The sequence below is a fragment of the Rhipicephalus microplus genome, chromosome 6 (assembly GCF_043290135.1).
Source record: "Rhipicephalus microplus isolate Deutch F79 chromosome 6, USDA_Rmic, whole genome shotgun sequence".
NCBI classification, from domain to species: Eukaryota; Metazoa; Arthropoda; class Arachnida; order Ixodida; family Ixodidae; genus Rhipicephalus; species Rhipicephalus microplus.
The window spans coordinates 81,885,905-81,901,106 of record NC_134705.1 but is presented as its reverse complement, the minus strand read 5'-3'; the positions used below and the strand labels follow the sequence as shown (position 1 = coordinate 81,901,106).

Below are 15,202 nucleotides of genomic sequence, written 5' to 3'. Positions count from 1 at the left end.
ACAAAGAACATACTACCAGCGTAATGATTTTTTTTGAGCAACAAGATGTTCGACAGCATGAAGGTAAAGGTCTCAGACAATGGACCTGCGTTTTGAAGTCGGCGGCTACAGGATTGGGCTGAAACACGTAAAATAAAAAAAAGCGCAAGTCCAGGTTCAGTAGGCCACGTCGCGATGCATACACCTGACGCCGCATCGTTTTTTCTCCCGCAGCATGAGTGCCTCTATATCATCTTAACTCGGGTGCGTCAGGCAGTAAGTGTCTCAAAGAATATTTGACCTCATTGTCGAGGAAAGATCCCAGCACCTACCGCACGGCAGGTGAGAAAGCGAAAACATTTGGGGCGCGCACGTTCACTATCCGTTTTGAGTGGCTACGGCTACGGTCGCATACTACGGTGGCTAAATATATGGCCATAATCTGGCTAGCACTCTTGAATTCCCTCAGATTGGACTTGAAGAACACATACTTCTATGTTGATCTATGAGACGGCGCAACACGCCTCACGTTCATTACGTACACGGGTACTATGACGTACTAAAGGCCCATTCGTGGCAAACGACGCTACGTAGCCCAAGGCGATTGCGTGATGCGTACGTAGCACCTTTCTGAAAGTACTTGAAGTTGTCTCGAGAAACCTCGGGTGATATATAACGCTCATGTGCATGACGGCCGGTCATAAGCGACACTGAGGTGGTGTACATCGCTCCGGGCAGTTGCCGTTCAAACTTTTGTCGTCAGTTTTGTTCTCGACTCCTGCTGGGCAATGGATTTGCATTGTAGGCTCTATGTATTGACCACACTGAGTTTAATTTTAAATATTCAATAAATGCCATATCAGCAGCGATTGCTCATTCTTGCTACTCTGTGTGGCAGAACCTTCTGGACGCGTAGGGGAGTGTGAACAGCGGGGCACTTTCATGTATTTGAGAAGGGGAAACAAAAAGAAAATGAACTTTTGACCAACAATACGCAGTTACGCCACAAGCAGAGAAGCTGGCAAGGAGCGGCATTCGTACTTGCTACTACTACAACAGGATACCCATCATGTTCTTAACTGGAGCATCTGATGAGCTCAAACACCTACAAACTTCGCAAAGACACGACCATATTGGTGGTCACAGGCGAGGCCTGTGGGCCAGCCAGAGGCTACGTGATCCACTGGTCCTTTTGTCTAAGGTCAGAGAACCTGCAGCAAGCTGAGCAGTCCTGCGTCAGTTCTCGGTTGTCGCGAAAAATGTGGTCGAAGTATTCGTCCAGGCACTAAATCGGCCGTCACATCCACATTATCTGTGGTTGCCGTGCATGGAGCAATGATGCATGGAGGCGTAAAGAAGCAAATTCTTGCGTTGAGCTGCCACAAGAATGGTGGTCTGTGAGTGACTAGTGCCGCGTGGTGCGCGAACGAAACACACTTCAGTCAATGACAGTGGCACAAAAAACCGTAGCGCGCAGTAAGAGCAATATACGGATTATTAACTCGTCGATTTACAAAACTTTTTGTCTATGTAGTACTTCTTATGCTCTCATAAGCATTTCGTTCCGAGTATAGGCCCCATTCCTTATTTCTCGAGCGCCTGGCACCACAAGTGTTTTCAGTGCGAAATACAATGACCTACTGTAAGAATGGCTACCTTCAGACATTCTAACAAAAGTATAGCCAGCTTCTTTCAATGAAGGCCTTCTGACAGCCTTTTGAATGCATATAGCGCACAAGTGTGACATTCATCAACAGTGGAACACCTTCAAAGAGAAATTGGGTAACCATGTGAACAAACATATGCCAAACGTACGTTTTTCAAAACTTAAGCATTGTAGCAAAACTACAGTTATATCATTCATTATATGAATTATAGAAAAGGAAAGGAAGTTTTGTTCAGTATAGAAAAACAAAGAGCAAGGCTCCTAATAAGAGGTTGGCACAAACAACGCTGATGATATGCTCAGTAGTAAGATCGCAAAAGAAATTTATCTTAGAGAACTCAATAAAAGGTTGAAAACCAATCCTAAGCTTTTATGGAAGTATTGAAAGGGGTGCTGAGCCAGTGCTCTGGGCATTCCAGAAGTCATTTGAAATAAACCAGTCATCAGAGAAGACGAAGCCAAGGCATTATATTCAAATAAGTTGTGCTGTTCAGTATTTCTTCCAGTGTAATCGGACACTTTAATGACACCTGTCATCAATGTGTCACCTAAGGCACAGATGGAGCTCCGCATTACCGGTACTAAAAAGTTGTAGCAATCGGACGAAACCCAGGTATCTCACAACGTGTGATTAAATGCTGCGCTGTGACCATCTCTCTTCACCTTTTTGTTATAGTTGCGCATTCACTCTGCATTACTGAACTGCCTTACGACTAAATGGTTCGAAAAGAAGATATCCAAAATAAGAGGCTCGTTTAAGATGTATGCAAATGATGATATATGGTGTTTTTTGGCGCAAGGGCCATTTGATGGCCAAAGAGCGCCAGTTCATGAGACAGGAATGTGGACAATGATTATGAGTAGCGGCTGTATAAAGGCCATAAAATTCCTCGCGGTAAAGCGGGTAAAAACATACAATTAATAAAATCATGACCATGCCGTGAAAGGTGTGTGTGGTGCGAATAGATGGCAAAAGTTAACGATGGTGGACATGTATGGCATTAGCACAAGTGCCTCACTCGTTCATACCCTTGCGTCCAAGGGCCGTGAGGCAAGTGCTTTATTGTGTAGCCACCGCAGCGAAAACCTCTCTGGAGAGGTCGTGCTGCGGTATGCCCGGGTATATGACATGAAAGCTGTGAATTTCTTTTAAAAACGCTAACAATGATTTGTGACTAAAAAGCGGTTCCCTACCAACGAACATTGCAGGGTGTAAAGGTATATGTTGTCGGTAGGGTAAAGGAAAGTGTCGTTTTCTTAGAGTGTCCAATTGTTTGCACTGAATTAAAATGTGAAGAACTGTTAGTGCTTCACCACATCTGTCACACAATGGTGGATCGCCACCGGAGAAAAGATATGAGTGTGTCGTGTATGTGTGTCCTATCCTGAGCCTCGTTAATGTTACCTCTGTGTGACGTGATTTTGATACTGGTGGCCAATGGCCAAGGTGTGGCTTGATAACGTGTAGTTTGTTTTGTGTGTGTGTATCCCACTTGCTCTGCCAGTAGTCCCCAAGTTTTCGTTTGAGAGACGGCTTAAGATCAAGGGCTGGGATTGATGAAGGTGTAATGGCGGTGCTTTCGTGGGCGGATGCAGCAAGCTGATCCGCCATCACGTTGCCTTGAATCTCACGGTGCCTTGGCACCCAGCCCACAACAACATGTCGGTTGAGTGTGTAGAGTGTGCATAAAATGGAGTAAAGTGAAACGAGGACAGGGTTTTTTTGTTTTTTAAGACTGTGCAGAGCCGTTACCACACTGAGGGAGTCTGTATAAATTACTGCTTTTTGTATTTGTGATTGTTTGATGTGTTTAGCTGCCACAAGTATCGCGTAAGCTTCCGCTGTGAAGATACTTGTGCCTGTATGTAGAGGGCCAGCATCCGAAAAGGAAGGGCCAACAGCAGCGTAGGACACAGAGGAGTTAGACTTAGAGGCATCTGTAAAAAACTCAGGACGTGTGTATTTGTGTTGAAGTTCCAAGAAGTATGTTCGAATATGGGCAATAGGCGCATGTTTAGTAACTTCTAGGAAAGACACATCGCAATCTATAGTCTGCCACTGCCACGATGGCGGGTATGCTACAGGAGCCATTAAACTGTGTTCGAGTGACACTCCAGTGTCCTCAGCTAGACCCTTCAGGCGAACTGAGAAGGGCTGCCTCATCGAAGGCCTGTTTTGAAACAGAGTTGAGCTCGACAAATCATTAATTGTAGAGTATGAGGGGTGCTTCTTGTCCGCTTTCACCTTAAGGAAATAAACAAAGGACATGTAAGTTCTCTGCAGATGAAGCGACCACTCATTTGACTCAACATAAAGGCTTTCTACGGGGCTGGTGCGAAAAGCACCTGTAGAAAGGCGGATGCCCAAATGGTGCACGGGGTCCGGCATCTTCAAGGCACTTTGAGTAGCAGACTGATAGACAATGGCCCCATAATCTAAGCGGGTGCGGATGAGGCTTCTATAGAGGTTCATGAGGCATTGCCTATCACTACCCCACGTAGTACGTGACAACACTTTTATAACATTCATGGCTTTTAAACACTTTGTTTTTAAATACTTGATGTACAATACGAAGGTCAACTTGTTGTCCAAGATTAAGCCTAAGAATTTATGCTCGCCTTTGACGGACAGACGTTGCCCGTTCAGTCGAATGTCAGGTTCCGAGTGCATGCCTCTCTTTCGAGAAAACAAGACACACGTGCTTTTTTGTGGGTTAAGTCGAAATCCGTTTTCATCTGCCCGTTTGGAGACCTTATTTAAACCCAGCTGAACCTGCCGCTCACACATGGCCAAGTTGCATGACTTGAAGCCAAGCTGAACGTCGTCGACATATGTACAATAGAACATAATGCGGGGAATGGACAAGTGCAAAGAATTCATTTTGACGAGAAAAAGAGTGCAGCTAAGTACACCACCTTGTGGCACGCCTGTTTCCTGGACAAATGTTTGGGAAAGAACCGTGCCCACTCGGACACGGAATGTCCGGTTTGACAGGTAACTTTCGATTATGTGAGACATTCTTCCGCGCACACCAAGGTGGGACAGGTCTCTTAGAATTCCAAAACGCCATGTTGTATCATAAGCCTTTTCGATATCGAGGAACACAGAGAGAAAATATTGTTTATGGACGAAGGCATCTCTGATCTGTGCCTCAATACGAACAAGGTGGTCTGTGGTGGATCTACTTTCTCAAAAACCGGACTGAAATGGGTCGAGCAAATTGTTTGTTTCAAGGATATGTACAAGTCGGCAGTTTATCATTTTTTCGAAGACTTTGCACAAGCAGCTTGTAAGTGCAATAGGCCTATAACATGAAGCTAAAGAAGGGTCCTTGCCCTCTTTCAAAATGGGAATAATAATAGCCTCTTTCCAGGAGGTAGGGATAGTGCCAGAAAACCAGATAGCGTTGTACAAACAGAGTAAGGTTTTTCGTGTTTATGCTGGTAGGTTTTTTAACATTTCATACACCACACGGTCAGAACCTGGGGCAGAAGTGCTGCAGGAGTTTAGAGATGTTCGGAGCTCAGCTAGACTGAAAGCTTGGTTATATGCTTCGTATCTAGTGGATTGGTGTTCGATTTTCTGCTTTTCTATTCTTGTTCTGTATTTTTGGAAAGTGTCAATATAGTGGGATGAGCCGGATACCCGTTCAAAGTGTGCACCGAGGAAGTTTGCCTGATCTTCCAAGGTATCACCCTGAGCGTTTACGAATGGGAGTGAGTGTACTTTTCTTCCTGCTACCCTACGAACCATGTTCCAGACTTTGGCCTCTTGTGTATACGAATTTATCCCTGATAAAAACTTCTGCCAACTTTCTCTTCTGGCCTGCCGACGCGTTCTCCTGCCTCGAGATTTTATTTTCTTAAAGCTCTCAAGGTTTTCCGCTGTCGGCGAGTTCCGCAGCAACCTCCATGCCCTGTTCTGCTCCCTTCGCGCATTACGACACTCTGTGTTCCCCCATGGGACGTGTCGTTTGCGGGGCATTCCAGATGTTTGCGGTATGCACTTGGCTGCTGCGTCAGTTAGAAAAGCTGTGAAATACTGCACAGCTTCATGTATGTTTAACCTACATATGTCCGTCCAACTCAAACGTGTAGTGTTATGGAACTGTTCCCAGTCTGCTTTGTTTATCAGCCATTTAGGAACGTGTAGAGGACCTTCATATGTTGTTTGTGAACTCAACACTACAGGAAAATGGTCACTACCATACAGATTATTTATGATTTTCCATTTGAGTAGGGGTAGGAGGGAAGGTGATACGATGCTGAGGTCGATAGACGAGTAAGTTTTGTTGGCAACGTTATAGTATGTTGGCTCTTTCCTATTCAACAAACAGGCACCGGAAGAGAAGAGAAATTGTTCAATGAGACGACCTCGTGCATCACAGCGAGAATCGCCCCACAGTCCACTATGTGCATTTAGGTCCCCAAGAAGCAAATAAGGTCCTGGCAGTTCGTCTATTAAAGACTGAAATTCACATCTTTCAAGACGGTGGTGGGGAGGTACATACAAAGAGAAGATGGTGACGAGTTTGTTTAAAAGTACCGCTCGAACAGCCACCGCCTCAAGAGATGTCTGGAGTGGTAAATGTGTACACGCTACTCCTTGGTTAATAATAATGGCTACGCCACCGAATGACGCCACAGCATCATCTCGGTCCTTTCGGTATATGACGTAAGCACGTAAAAAACTTGAGTTGGAGGATTTTAGGTGTGTTTCCTGTACACACAGCACTTGAGGTGAGTGTTTGTATAAAAGCTCTTGGACGTCGTCGAGGTTCTTAAGCAGTCCTCTGACGTTCCAATGAATAATTTGTGTGTCCATATTGGAAGTAAAGTAGTGCTGTGTGTACCTTAAGGGAGTGACTTGTTTAAGCTGAAAGGTCGAGCTCAAGTACCAGGGCCATTGTCAGGCCCTGTTATGAGCTTTTTAGTTTTCTTGGCGCGCTCCAGAGAGCCGCGCCGTTCTTTTGGCACCAGGGGTGCCGCCGTATCCATTGCCTCCTCGGAGGCACTGGATGCCCGCTCACGCGAGCTGGTTTTTCAAAGCTTGGGCCTCGCCTGGCGAGGTGAGGCCTTGAGACCCGAGGACCCTGGAGTCTCTGGTCTCTGTTCAATAGTAGGCGGAGTAGACTCAACTACTGCCGCCTTGGGGGCAGGCGCCACAGCCAATGGCTTGCTCTGCGCAGGCCGAAGGAGTGGCGAGGGCTGGTGCGACACTGCCCCCTGGCGCGCCGCATCAGCATATGTGGGGCCAGAAAATGGCGAGACTCTTTTTCTTGCTTCTTTAAATGTAATGTTTTCTTTTATCTTTAAATTTATGATCTCTTTTTCTTTTTTCCAGAAAGAACATGAACGTGAGTACGCGGCATGATTTCCGCCACAGTTCACACAGTGTGATGGTTCTTTGCAATTGTCAGAATTGTGGCCTGACACTCCACATTGTGCACAAGTTTGGTGACCACGACAGCTTTGTGAGCCATGGCCATACTTCTGGCATTTAAAACAACGACGCGGGTTAGGTATGTATGGTCTAATCGACGTCTTTGTGTACCCTGTTTGAATACTTTCTGGCAGATTACTGGAAGCGAACGTGAATATCAGGTGTTTCGTTGGTGTTACCTTGTTGTCTCTTCTAATGGTGATCCTTTGTACATTGGTCACATTCTGACTCTTCCACCCCTCGAGAAGTTCGTCTTCAGTCAAGCCGAGCAAATCAGCATCAAATACTACTCCACGGGTTGTGTTCATCGATCTGTGTGGCGTTACAGTGATGGGAGTGTCACCAAAAGTTGATAGAATCTGTAGGCTTTTCAAACTGTTTTTTTTCTTGAACTTCAAGGAGGAGGTCTCCGCTGGCCATTTTGGTAACTTTGTACCCGGCTCCAAGAGTTTCTGTGAGACATCTGGCTACTACAAAGGGGGATACAGTTCTGGCTTGCTCTCTGCTTATCTCACTATGTATAACATGAAAATGGGGGAAGTTTTCACTTGATCGGTTGAAAAAGCCTAAGTCTTCGGTGCGTACACGCTTTAAGGCGGTACGATCACTTAATAAGGGAAATGCTCTATGCATGCCAGTTTAATTTTCTTCAGAAGCGTTGGCGGCCACCCACCACGGAGCCCAACGAGGGGACGCTACAAGTTTGTGGATGCTAAAACCTGCAGACGCCAGCCGTACAACGCCACTATAACCCAATGCGCCTAGACCAAGGTAGGCTATTTGCACAGGGTTAACCCTAGCCGCCAGGAAGTTTGGAAGTAAACGGAAGAGAGTAGAAGACAGGACAGATAAATAGTAAGAGATAAAGACGAAGATGTAGGGAGAGAGAGATAGGAAAAGGCGACTGCCGATTTCCCCTGGGTGGGTCAGCCCAGGGGTGCCGTCTACGTGAAGCCGGGGCCAAAGGGGTGTGTTGCCTCTGCCGGGGGGCCTTAAAGGTCCAATCACCCAGCGTCGGCTCAACCCCCAGGATCCCCTTTTCCCCGGACACGGCAAAGCCACGCACGGCTAGGCGTGGGAGGGAGTAGAAACTCCCCCGTTAGCTCGGGTCCGTGGTGTCGCTACACACCAAACGCCTACTTGCGCAGGCGCCGCTGCGGGGAAGATGTATGCAAATTAATGGAACACATAATTTACTCAGCTGCCCTGAATCGCCTCACAGGGAACAATATCCTAGTTAAAGAGAAAAAATGGCTTCCATAAAGGCTTGTTCTTCACTACGCAACTTCTACAATTATGTTACGCATTAGGGTGAGAAATCGATGTCGAGGGCAGACGGATTGTTTCTTACAATTTTTCGAAGAGCTTTCGACACGGCCACCCACACACTTCTTATTTACGAACCTCAGCAAAACAGTATACACAGTGATATGTTATCAAATGGACTGAAAATTTTTTTTGTCCGAGTGCAGCCAGTGTGTTGTTATTAATGAAGAAAAACCCAGTTTCCCTAACTTCCCCTCAAGAGCCCCACTACTCTCTGCATTGAAACATATATTATTTTTCATATATATTAACGACAAAGTTTCGGTATTTCATCCACAATACGTTTGTTTGTAGATGACAGCGTGGTGTAACGAAATATATCTTGTGAGCAGGACGTGACAGCACTTCACGAAGACTTCAGTACAATTCATTACTGTTGTAAACAGTGTAATATAATTCTAAACGCTACAGAGTGCATCCACTTGTGTTTAAAGCACAAAAAGATAAATAACTACTGTATACTAAGGAGTTGTTATGACAACTGATGTTTCTAAATACTTGTGTCATGTTTTCTGCTGATTTACATGGATTGTGCATAATAGTGAAATAGATGATAAGGCTCGACGGGTACTGAACTTTGTTGAAGAAAACTCATGATTTCGTGATGCAGAAATAGAACGAATTCGTGCTATGTGTAAGACCAATATTAGAGTATGCCTGCTCACTCTGGGTACATCAGAAGCCGATCTCACTTCTCAGATGGAAAGTATTCAAAACAGAGCCGCCAGTTATATCCAGGGCAGGAACTGTAGGACAGACAGTGCCACAATGATGAAACAGGAATTGAAGTTGCAGTTGTTTTGTTAATTGTTCCAGAGTTCTTTAGCACAGTCTAGCATAAATAAACCGGCATATCGCCATACGCGTTCAGCGCGGGCCACCCGCCCCCCCCCCCCCCCCCCCCCTCGCTAAAACAATCGCTAAGTGGATCACCTGGCTGCATATGCTTGTAAATGGTGTCGACAGGCTTCACGTCTTGCGGGGGAGGAAATGATCTAATTTGAAAGTACGCGTCCGCGACGCTCCCGCGAATGCAATAGAACGGCCGTCCCTGCGCACCGAAAGAGTCGAGAAAAAAAGTACGCTGTGACGATGGGACTGTATGAGGTTACTCAACTAGCTACTGCGATACGCCGCCTGTCTCTAAGCGCAGAAGACTGCTTTTATGCATATACGTGCGCAGTAATCACTCTTTGCAGAAGGGGGCGGGGGAGGGTGCCAGGTTCTGAAAGAGTCAAAGTTTTTGAACCATCTACCTTCCCCCGATTTGTATCCATTGGTCAAGCCCAAAACTAACGAACATTATGATGCACGAAAATTTAAATAAATTGTCGACGTGCGTCACAATAACCAGCCTTTAAGTAAATAATTCTTGGAATGCAACATCGACGAAAGGGGGAAAGGGGGTGTCTGTTGTCATTATCGTCAAAAACGTGCGCGGCCACGAACAATAATTAGACGTGTCCGAATGAGCAACATTGAAGCGCTAACTTCGTGCTACCTGCTTGGTTGATGGAGACAGCCGGTCCGTTCTCAGCCCTCCCGTGCGTACGCTTGTGCTGTGTTTATGCACCCCCCCCCCCCCCCACTGTGTTCATACCGTGTTGTTGAGTGGTCTGGAAGAGCAATCTAGTTCGCCTGCAATAGAGGAAGTTGCCGTGAACTCCCTAAGGTGCACGAGCCCTGGTTTTCTACAACAATTGCAGCTGGAGTCTTGTCTCAAAGACGCGTGGTGTCGCTCTGAAACTTGATGTGAGCAGTTGATCATGAAATAATATCCACCGTGGCCAGAAAGAATAGCTAGATTCTCGGCTGTCTAGGGGTAGCCAATACGACGTGGCATTGTCTTAAACTCGGAGACGCATGCAAGTAGAAGGAACACGGGCTCACCAGGGAGTAGTGTGTTGTCACCTTTGGATGTCTTGCCCAACGTGCTTCATTCATTGATCCCTAAGGCGTGTGCAATAACCACGCCTATTGAGGGCAGCTCCTGCATTTTCGCGGCGCAGCCGCACTCGCAGGCGAACCTGGAACAGTGCATGGGCGCAGGCGTTAAAACTTGGGGCACCCAGGAAGGCATAGAAACATGCAGCCACAAGATTTAGGTAAGTTAGAGTTACTGTATATGCTACCTTTAGGTAGCACAGTATATAGAGTAACTCTAAAGTAAATATAAACGTCCCGCCATCTCTCGATGACAGCCGGGCACGTCGCTGTAGCTGAATGCAAGCCCGCACAAAAAAAATCCTTGAGGCACATGAAACGCTGTTGCCGCGAATCGCTTGGGCTCCTCATCTGGCATTTCGAGCTAATGTTTTCATGTTACATTATTACTGGCAGCCAAAGCATAACGAGAGGTCATCAAATTGTTATGGCGTTTCAGCGGCTTTGTTATTGGTCGCGAGACACTGAAATTCGTTGCACGCGACGTCGATCTTTATCGGACCGCTGGTAGCGTATTGGCAATGTCGCACCGCCTGGCCTGGCGGAATTGAGCGTTCTCTCGAGAATGCAGATGCTCCCTTGATCACTAAGCTAGCCTCAGTGTGAACACGTTAGCAAGCAACGGAACACAAACCACTTTGTATGTTTCGTGCCTCAGTGAATACACCGAACCCTCCGTGACGTGATAAATCTGATTCATTCTTGCGACAAGCAACTTTGTCGTGAAAATATGTGGCAACTCGCGCGTTAGATTATAGCCCGCAGTGCACGCATATCAGCTTCGTGAGATTTTCTGCAGTCACGTAGGATAGCTAAATGTTATACTCAGACCTTTGGATTTGAAACTCACCTTGTTTTACGTGCGTATAACGTCTGTCAGTGCTTTTGTAGGGCATGAATTCCATAGCATTCATTGTACGCATAATGTAGTGCAGGCATGCAATTCGCTCTTTCACACCTCACCCAACACTGCGCCACTTGATTTTTACGTTCGTTAATACATATAACAGCGCACTGCAAGCGATACGCTTCTTTCCAGGTGTCAGAGAGAACTGTTCTCCGCGTCCGGATAAACATTGTGAGAGACACTGTGTTGGTATTGTGCACGGTGAGGGACGCTCTGTTGGTGTTATTCTTCAGATTACTCAGACTCCTCAGATTTCTTTCAGCAGTGCTGTTGACAGAAGCCGCCTTGACGTCGAAGATTGTTCACTTGACGTAGAACGCACCGAGAGCGACAGCGACTGTAAACTATCAGCTGCGAACTCACGAGCAGCGAGTTGCACTTCACATGCCCTCGTGCGTTGTTTTTTCACACTCAAAAATCACTCTGTCTTTATTTTTTATTGAATGCAAAGAAATGTTTAGCGAACTTTGGTGACTTTGAGCGTATCTATCTACCTATCTATCTATCTGCCTATCTACCTATCTATATATGTACGACTTTTAGCGCTCCTGGCGGTTTCGATAATGGTATCAATACCGAAGTTGGTATGGCATAACATGACTGTATGACGGTCATATTTGACTGGTCACAACATGAAAATCGGGACATGTATGTTAGGATAAACATTTCATGGTCCTGCTGCTCTTGCCGTGGTTTCGTTCACCTGACATGTAGCAAAACTGGTATTGTATGACATGACTGCATGGAGAACACAAGCGACAGACCCTAATATGAAAATCATGAAATGCATGTCATTTAATATCATCACTACATGCCACGCTCACGATGCGCTCACGATCGCTCACGCTCGCTAGCTTCACATGTACCAAATTTGGTATTACAGTACGTGAATGAATGAAGAAGGTATGAGACTGGAGCAAACATGATAAACACGAGATTCGTGTCATGTAGCAACATGACTACATGCTAAGCTCATGATACGCTCTTGGCCGTTTCACTAGCTTCACATGTACCGAATTCGGTATTATGTGTTGCCAATGGACGATATAAGACATTCGACTCGGGAGTTTTGCGGACATGCAGCGCCACCTGTCGACGCAGTTTTGAATAGTGCAAAGCCAGACTCCTTTGCACAGTTTGTTGCGCAACCAGGTACAACTACAGCATACGAAACAACGATTGAGCTAAACATTTGATTTATTTGAGTATTAACACTCAGAAAAAGAGCTACGAATTTGTCTCCGCTAGTTGGACGCATTACCAAAGCGCCGTGAAGTGATTGCTGTTTCACTCGCCGGAACGATTGCAAAAGGAAGAGTGGACGCAACAGCTCTGAGCCCTACAAAAAAAAAAAAGACTCCGGTCGACGCTAATGATGCATTGGGAATTGCCATGAATGTAGATGACTTCAATTTTACTGAATTCCGCAGCTTTCGCTAAGAAGAATAGCGAGAGCGCTAAATACAGACCGTTGCGAACATGTACACGACATGTTGGGTAAGCGAATACTCGCGTTCTCCACATTCGTTCGCTTGAGGAAGTGTGGTAATGTAGGTTTCCTGTTATAGTTTTGAGCAGCTTTGACAGAGCATCGACGCAGATTTCATTATGAAGCTTTACAGACCCTCTGACAGTGGTGCGCGACGTTCAATAGTATATAGACAGGTGATGCCCAGCCGCGATAAACATCGCACACGCTGTGACCACTGATAATCTGAAATTATCGCCACCACACAGCATTACACACACTAGGGCTTTGAATGCTCTAAGTGCCGGCTTTAACTAGGAAATCCGAACACGTGCGTCATACAGGTAAATCACAAAATGATCGCAACCACAACCAGTTTTTTTTGTTTTTTTTTTTTCCTGGGTCTTCAGGATTACCGGAGCTATACGGAGGCATCGGTTTTGCTTTTCGTTGTACGCTGAGAAAGTGGATACGCATGTATCCCCATTTGCAGTATATAGAAACGGAAGACAACTGTCAACAGAGCGTTAAGGCAGGCGTAATGAAACATCTAAATGCACAGCAAGCGAGAAATCGATGGAGATTGCAACTGCAAAGCGAAATTCATCATGGCCATTAGTGCCAGATAAAGCGAGCTTCGCACCACCGATCGCATAGGTTTTTTTTAGCATCTTGTGTATGCCCAAGTTTAGCGCTTGCCTCAAACTTGATGTCATGCAATGCTCGCTCGTACTTAAATTGCCAAGTGCAGCACGCCGAAATAAACATAATTTGCAATGTGCGCGCTTTTCCTTTTGATGAGCTTCCTACTTTTATGAAGTGAGGTTGGATTGAAGAAAGAAGCTTGCCAGGCCCTTGATTTTCAGAAAACCACGCCTCAAGACCAACGAAAGAGAAGGGCTTATACACGTTCGCTTGCGGGCGGCGTTTTCCGCCACCAGTGCCCCCATCGCCGCGCCGTGCCCCATCGATGGGATGGGGGCACTGGTGGCGCCGCCAGGGCAGAGTGACGTCTATAGGTAAACGACGCATAGAAACATGATAATCACTACATGCGTATCATGTAACAAGACTACATGCCAAACTCATGATGCACTCAGGGCCGTTTCGCTAGCTTTACATATGCCAAATTTGGAGTTACGTGACGTGAATAGATGAAGGCATGTGACTGGTGAAAACATGATAATCATGAGATGCGAGACGTGAGAACATGTCTACATGCCACAGTCGAGGCGCCAATACAATTCGACTTGACGCGGCGCGCGTGCAACAGCGACAATCGTTTTGTAGCGTCACGCCAGCATTTTCACGCCAGGCGCCGGTCCCGCCATATACTCCCAGGTGCGCGCCGAGCTGCGTCGCTTTGTCACATGCGTATTTCAGTGCGTCCAGCGTCCCTCCATCGCGAAAAGAGGCAGACGCAGCGCTGTCTCGGTAACGCATCGGTCCGTAATGCCAAAATGCAGTGTTTCGCATTTCGTGCCGGTAGCCGTGGGCCCGCGCCGGTCGATGGGCCAGTCGAAACATCATGAACGACTGTGTCGCGTACCTGGCCTACCACTTATTGCAACGCTCTATCAGGGAATCCCTGCACCCCGCGATATAGTCTGGACTCCTGCTCACATGGGACTCGAAGGGAATGAGGCAACCGACGCCGCTGCCCATGCGCTCTCTCACCGGGGCATTTTCACTCAACTGCGCCCCGATCGGGACGACCTTGAATTCAATCCAGTGTATTCTTTCCACAAAACTGTGGACTATTAGCGATACGATCACAGCCTTTATCCACACCTATAAGCAAAGGCCCAAGTAAAGCGGAAGAGCGGCTTTCATTTGAACGCTTCACGAACACTATGCTGCGCCTGGCAGCGCTGAACATTTGGATCCCGCCTTTTTTTCCGGCAGCTGCTCACACTATAGGGAGAAGTCTTCGGACATCTACCACAGGGTGTGGACCTGCCCGCGCAACGCTGCTGTAGCCCCTATCACCAACGCTACCCGGGAGAAGTGGGAGGCGACACTGCTTGGCTGCTCTAACCTTCAGCCCCAAAAAGGCTTCGTTCGACGAGCCAATGGTGTCCCCTACTAGGGATCCCCACCTACTAGTTGTTGGTGCCGCCCACTTATGAGGCGGTCGCTGCTCACCTCTCTTGTTTTTTTTTTTTTCCTTGCATTAAATAAATGTTTTCACCGCCACCCCCGACATTCATCGCACGTTCGCCTTGTGATAGATGGTATATATACGGCAGCGCGGGGCTCATTGAGTGTGAACGACACTGGTTTTGGCGGCAGAAGACTTCTGCTCGCTGTAATTAGTGGACTCCTGATTATGAACTAGGCATAAAGAGGAAACCCTTAGCGCGTTTTCTGCGTCGCCAACATCCTACATGTGCCGGATTGCACCTTGCAGGCAAGCCGAGAAGAGTTCTCACCTAAGTAGCGTAAATGTGATACTGTGATCAAAGAAAG

The 15,202-nt window shown here is 46.7% G+C and overlaps 1 long non-coding RNA gene across 2 annotated transcripts in view; it reads right to left on the bottom strand.

The window, feature by feature from the left end:
* The window catches only part of LOC142765337 (uncharacterized), a 144,834-nt gene that overhangs the window by 106,324 nt on the left and 23,308 nt on the right, over positions 1 to 15,202 (bottom strand). For both annotated transcript variants that reach the window (XR_012884195.1, XR_012884194.1), the window contains one exon: positions 10,305 to 10,441. This is a non-coding gene — a long non-coding RNA (uncharacterized LOC142765337). The remainder of the gene's footprint in view (positions 1 to 10,304; positions 10,442 to 15,202) is intronic.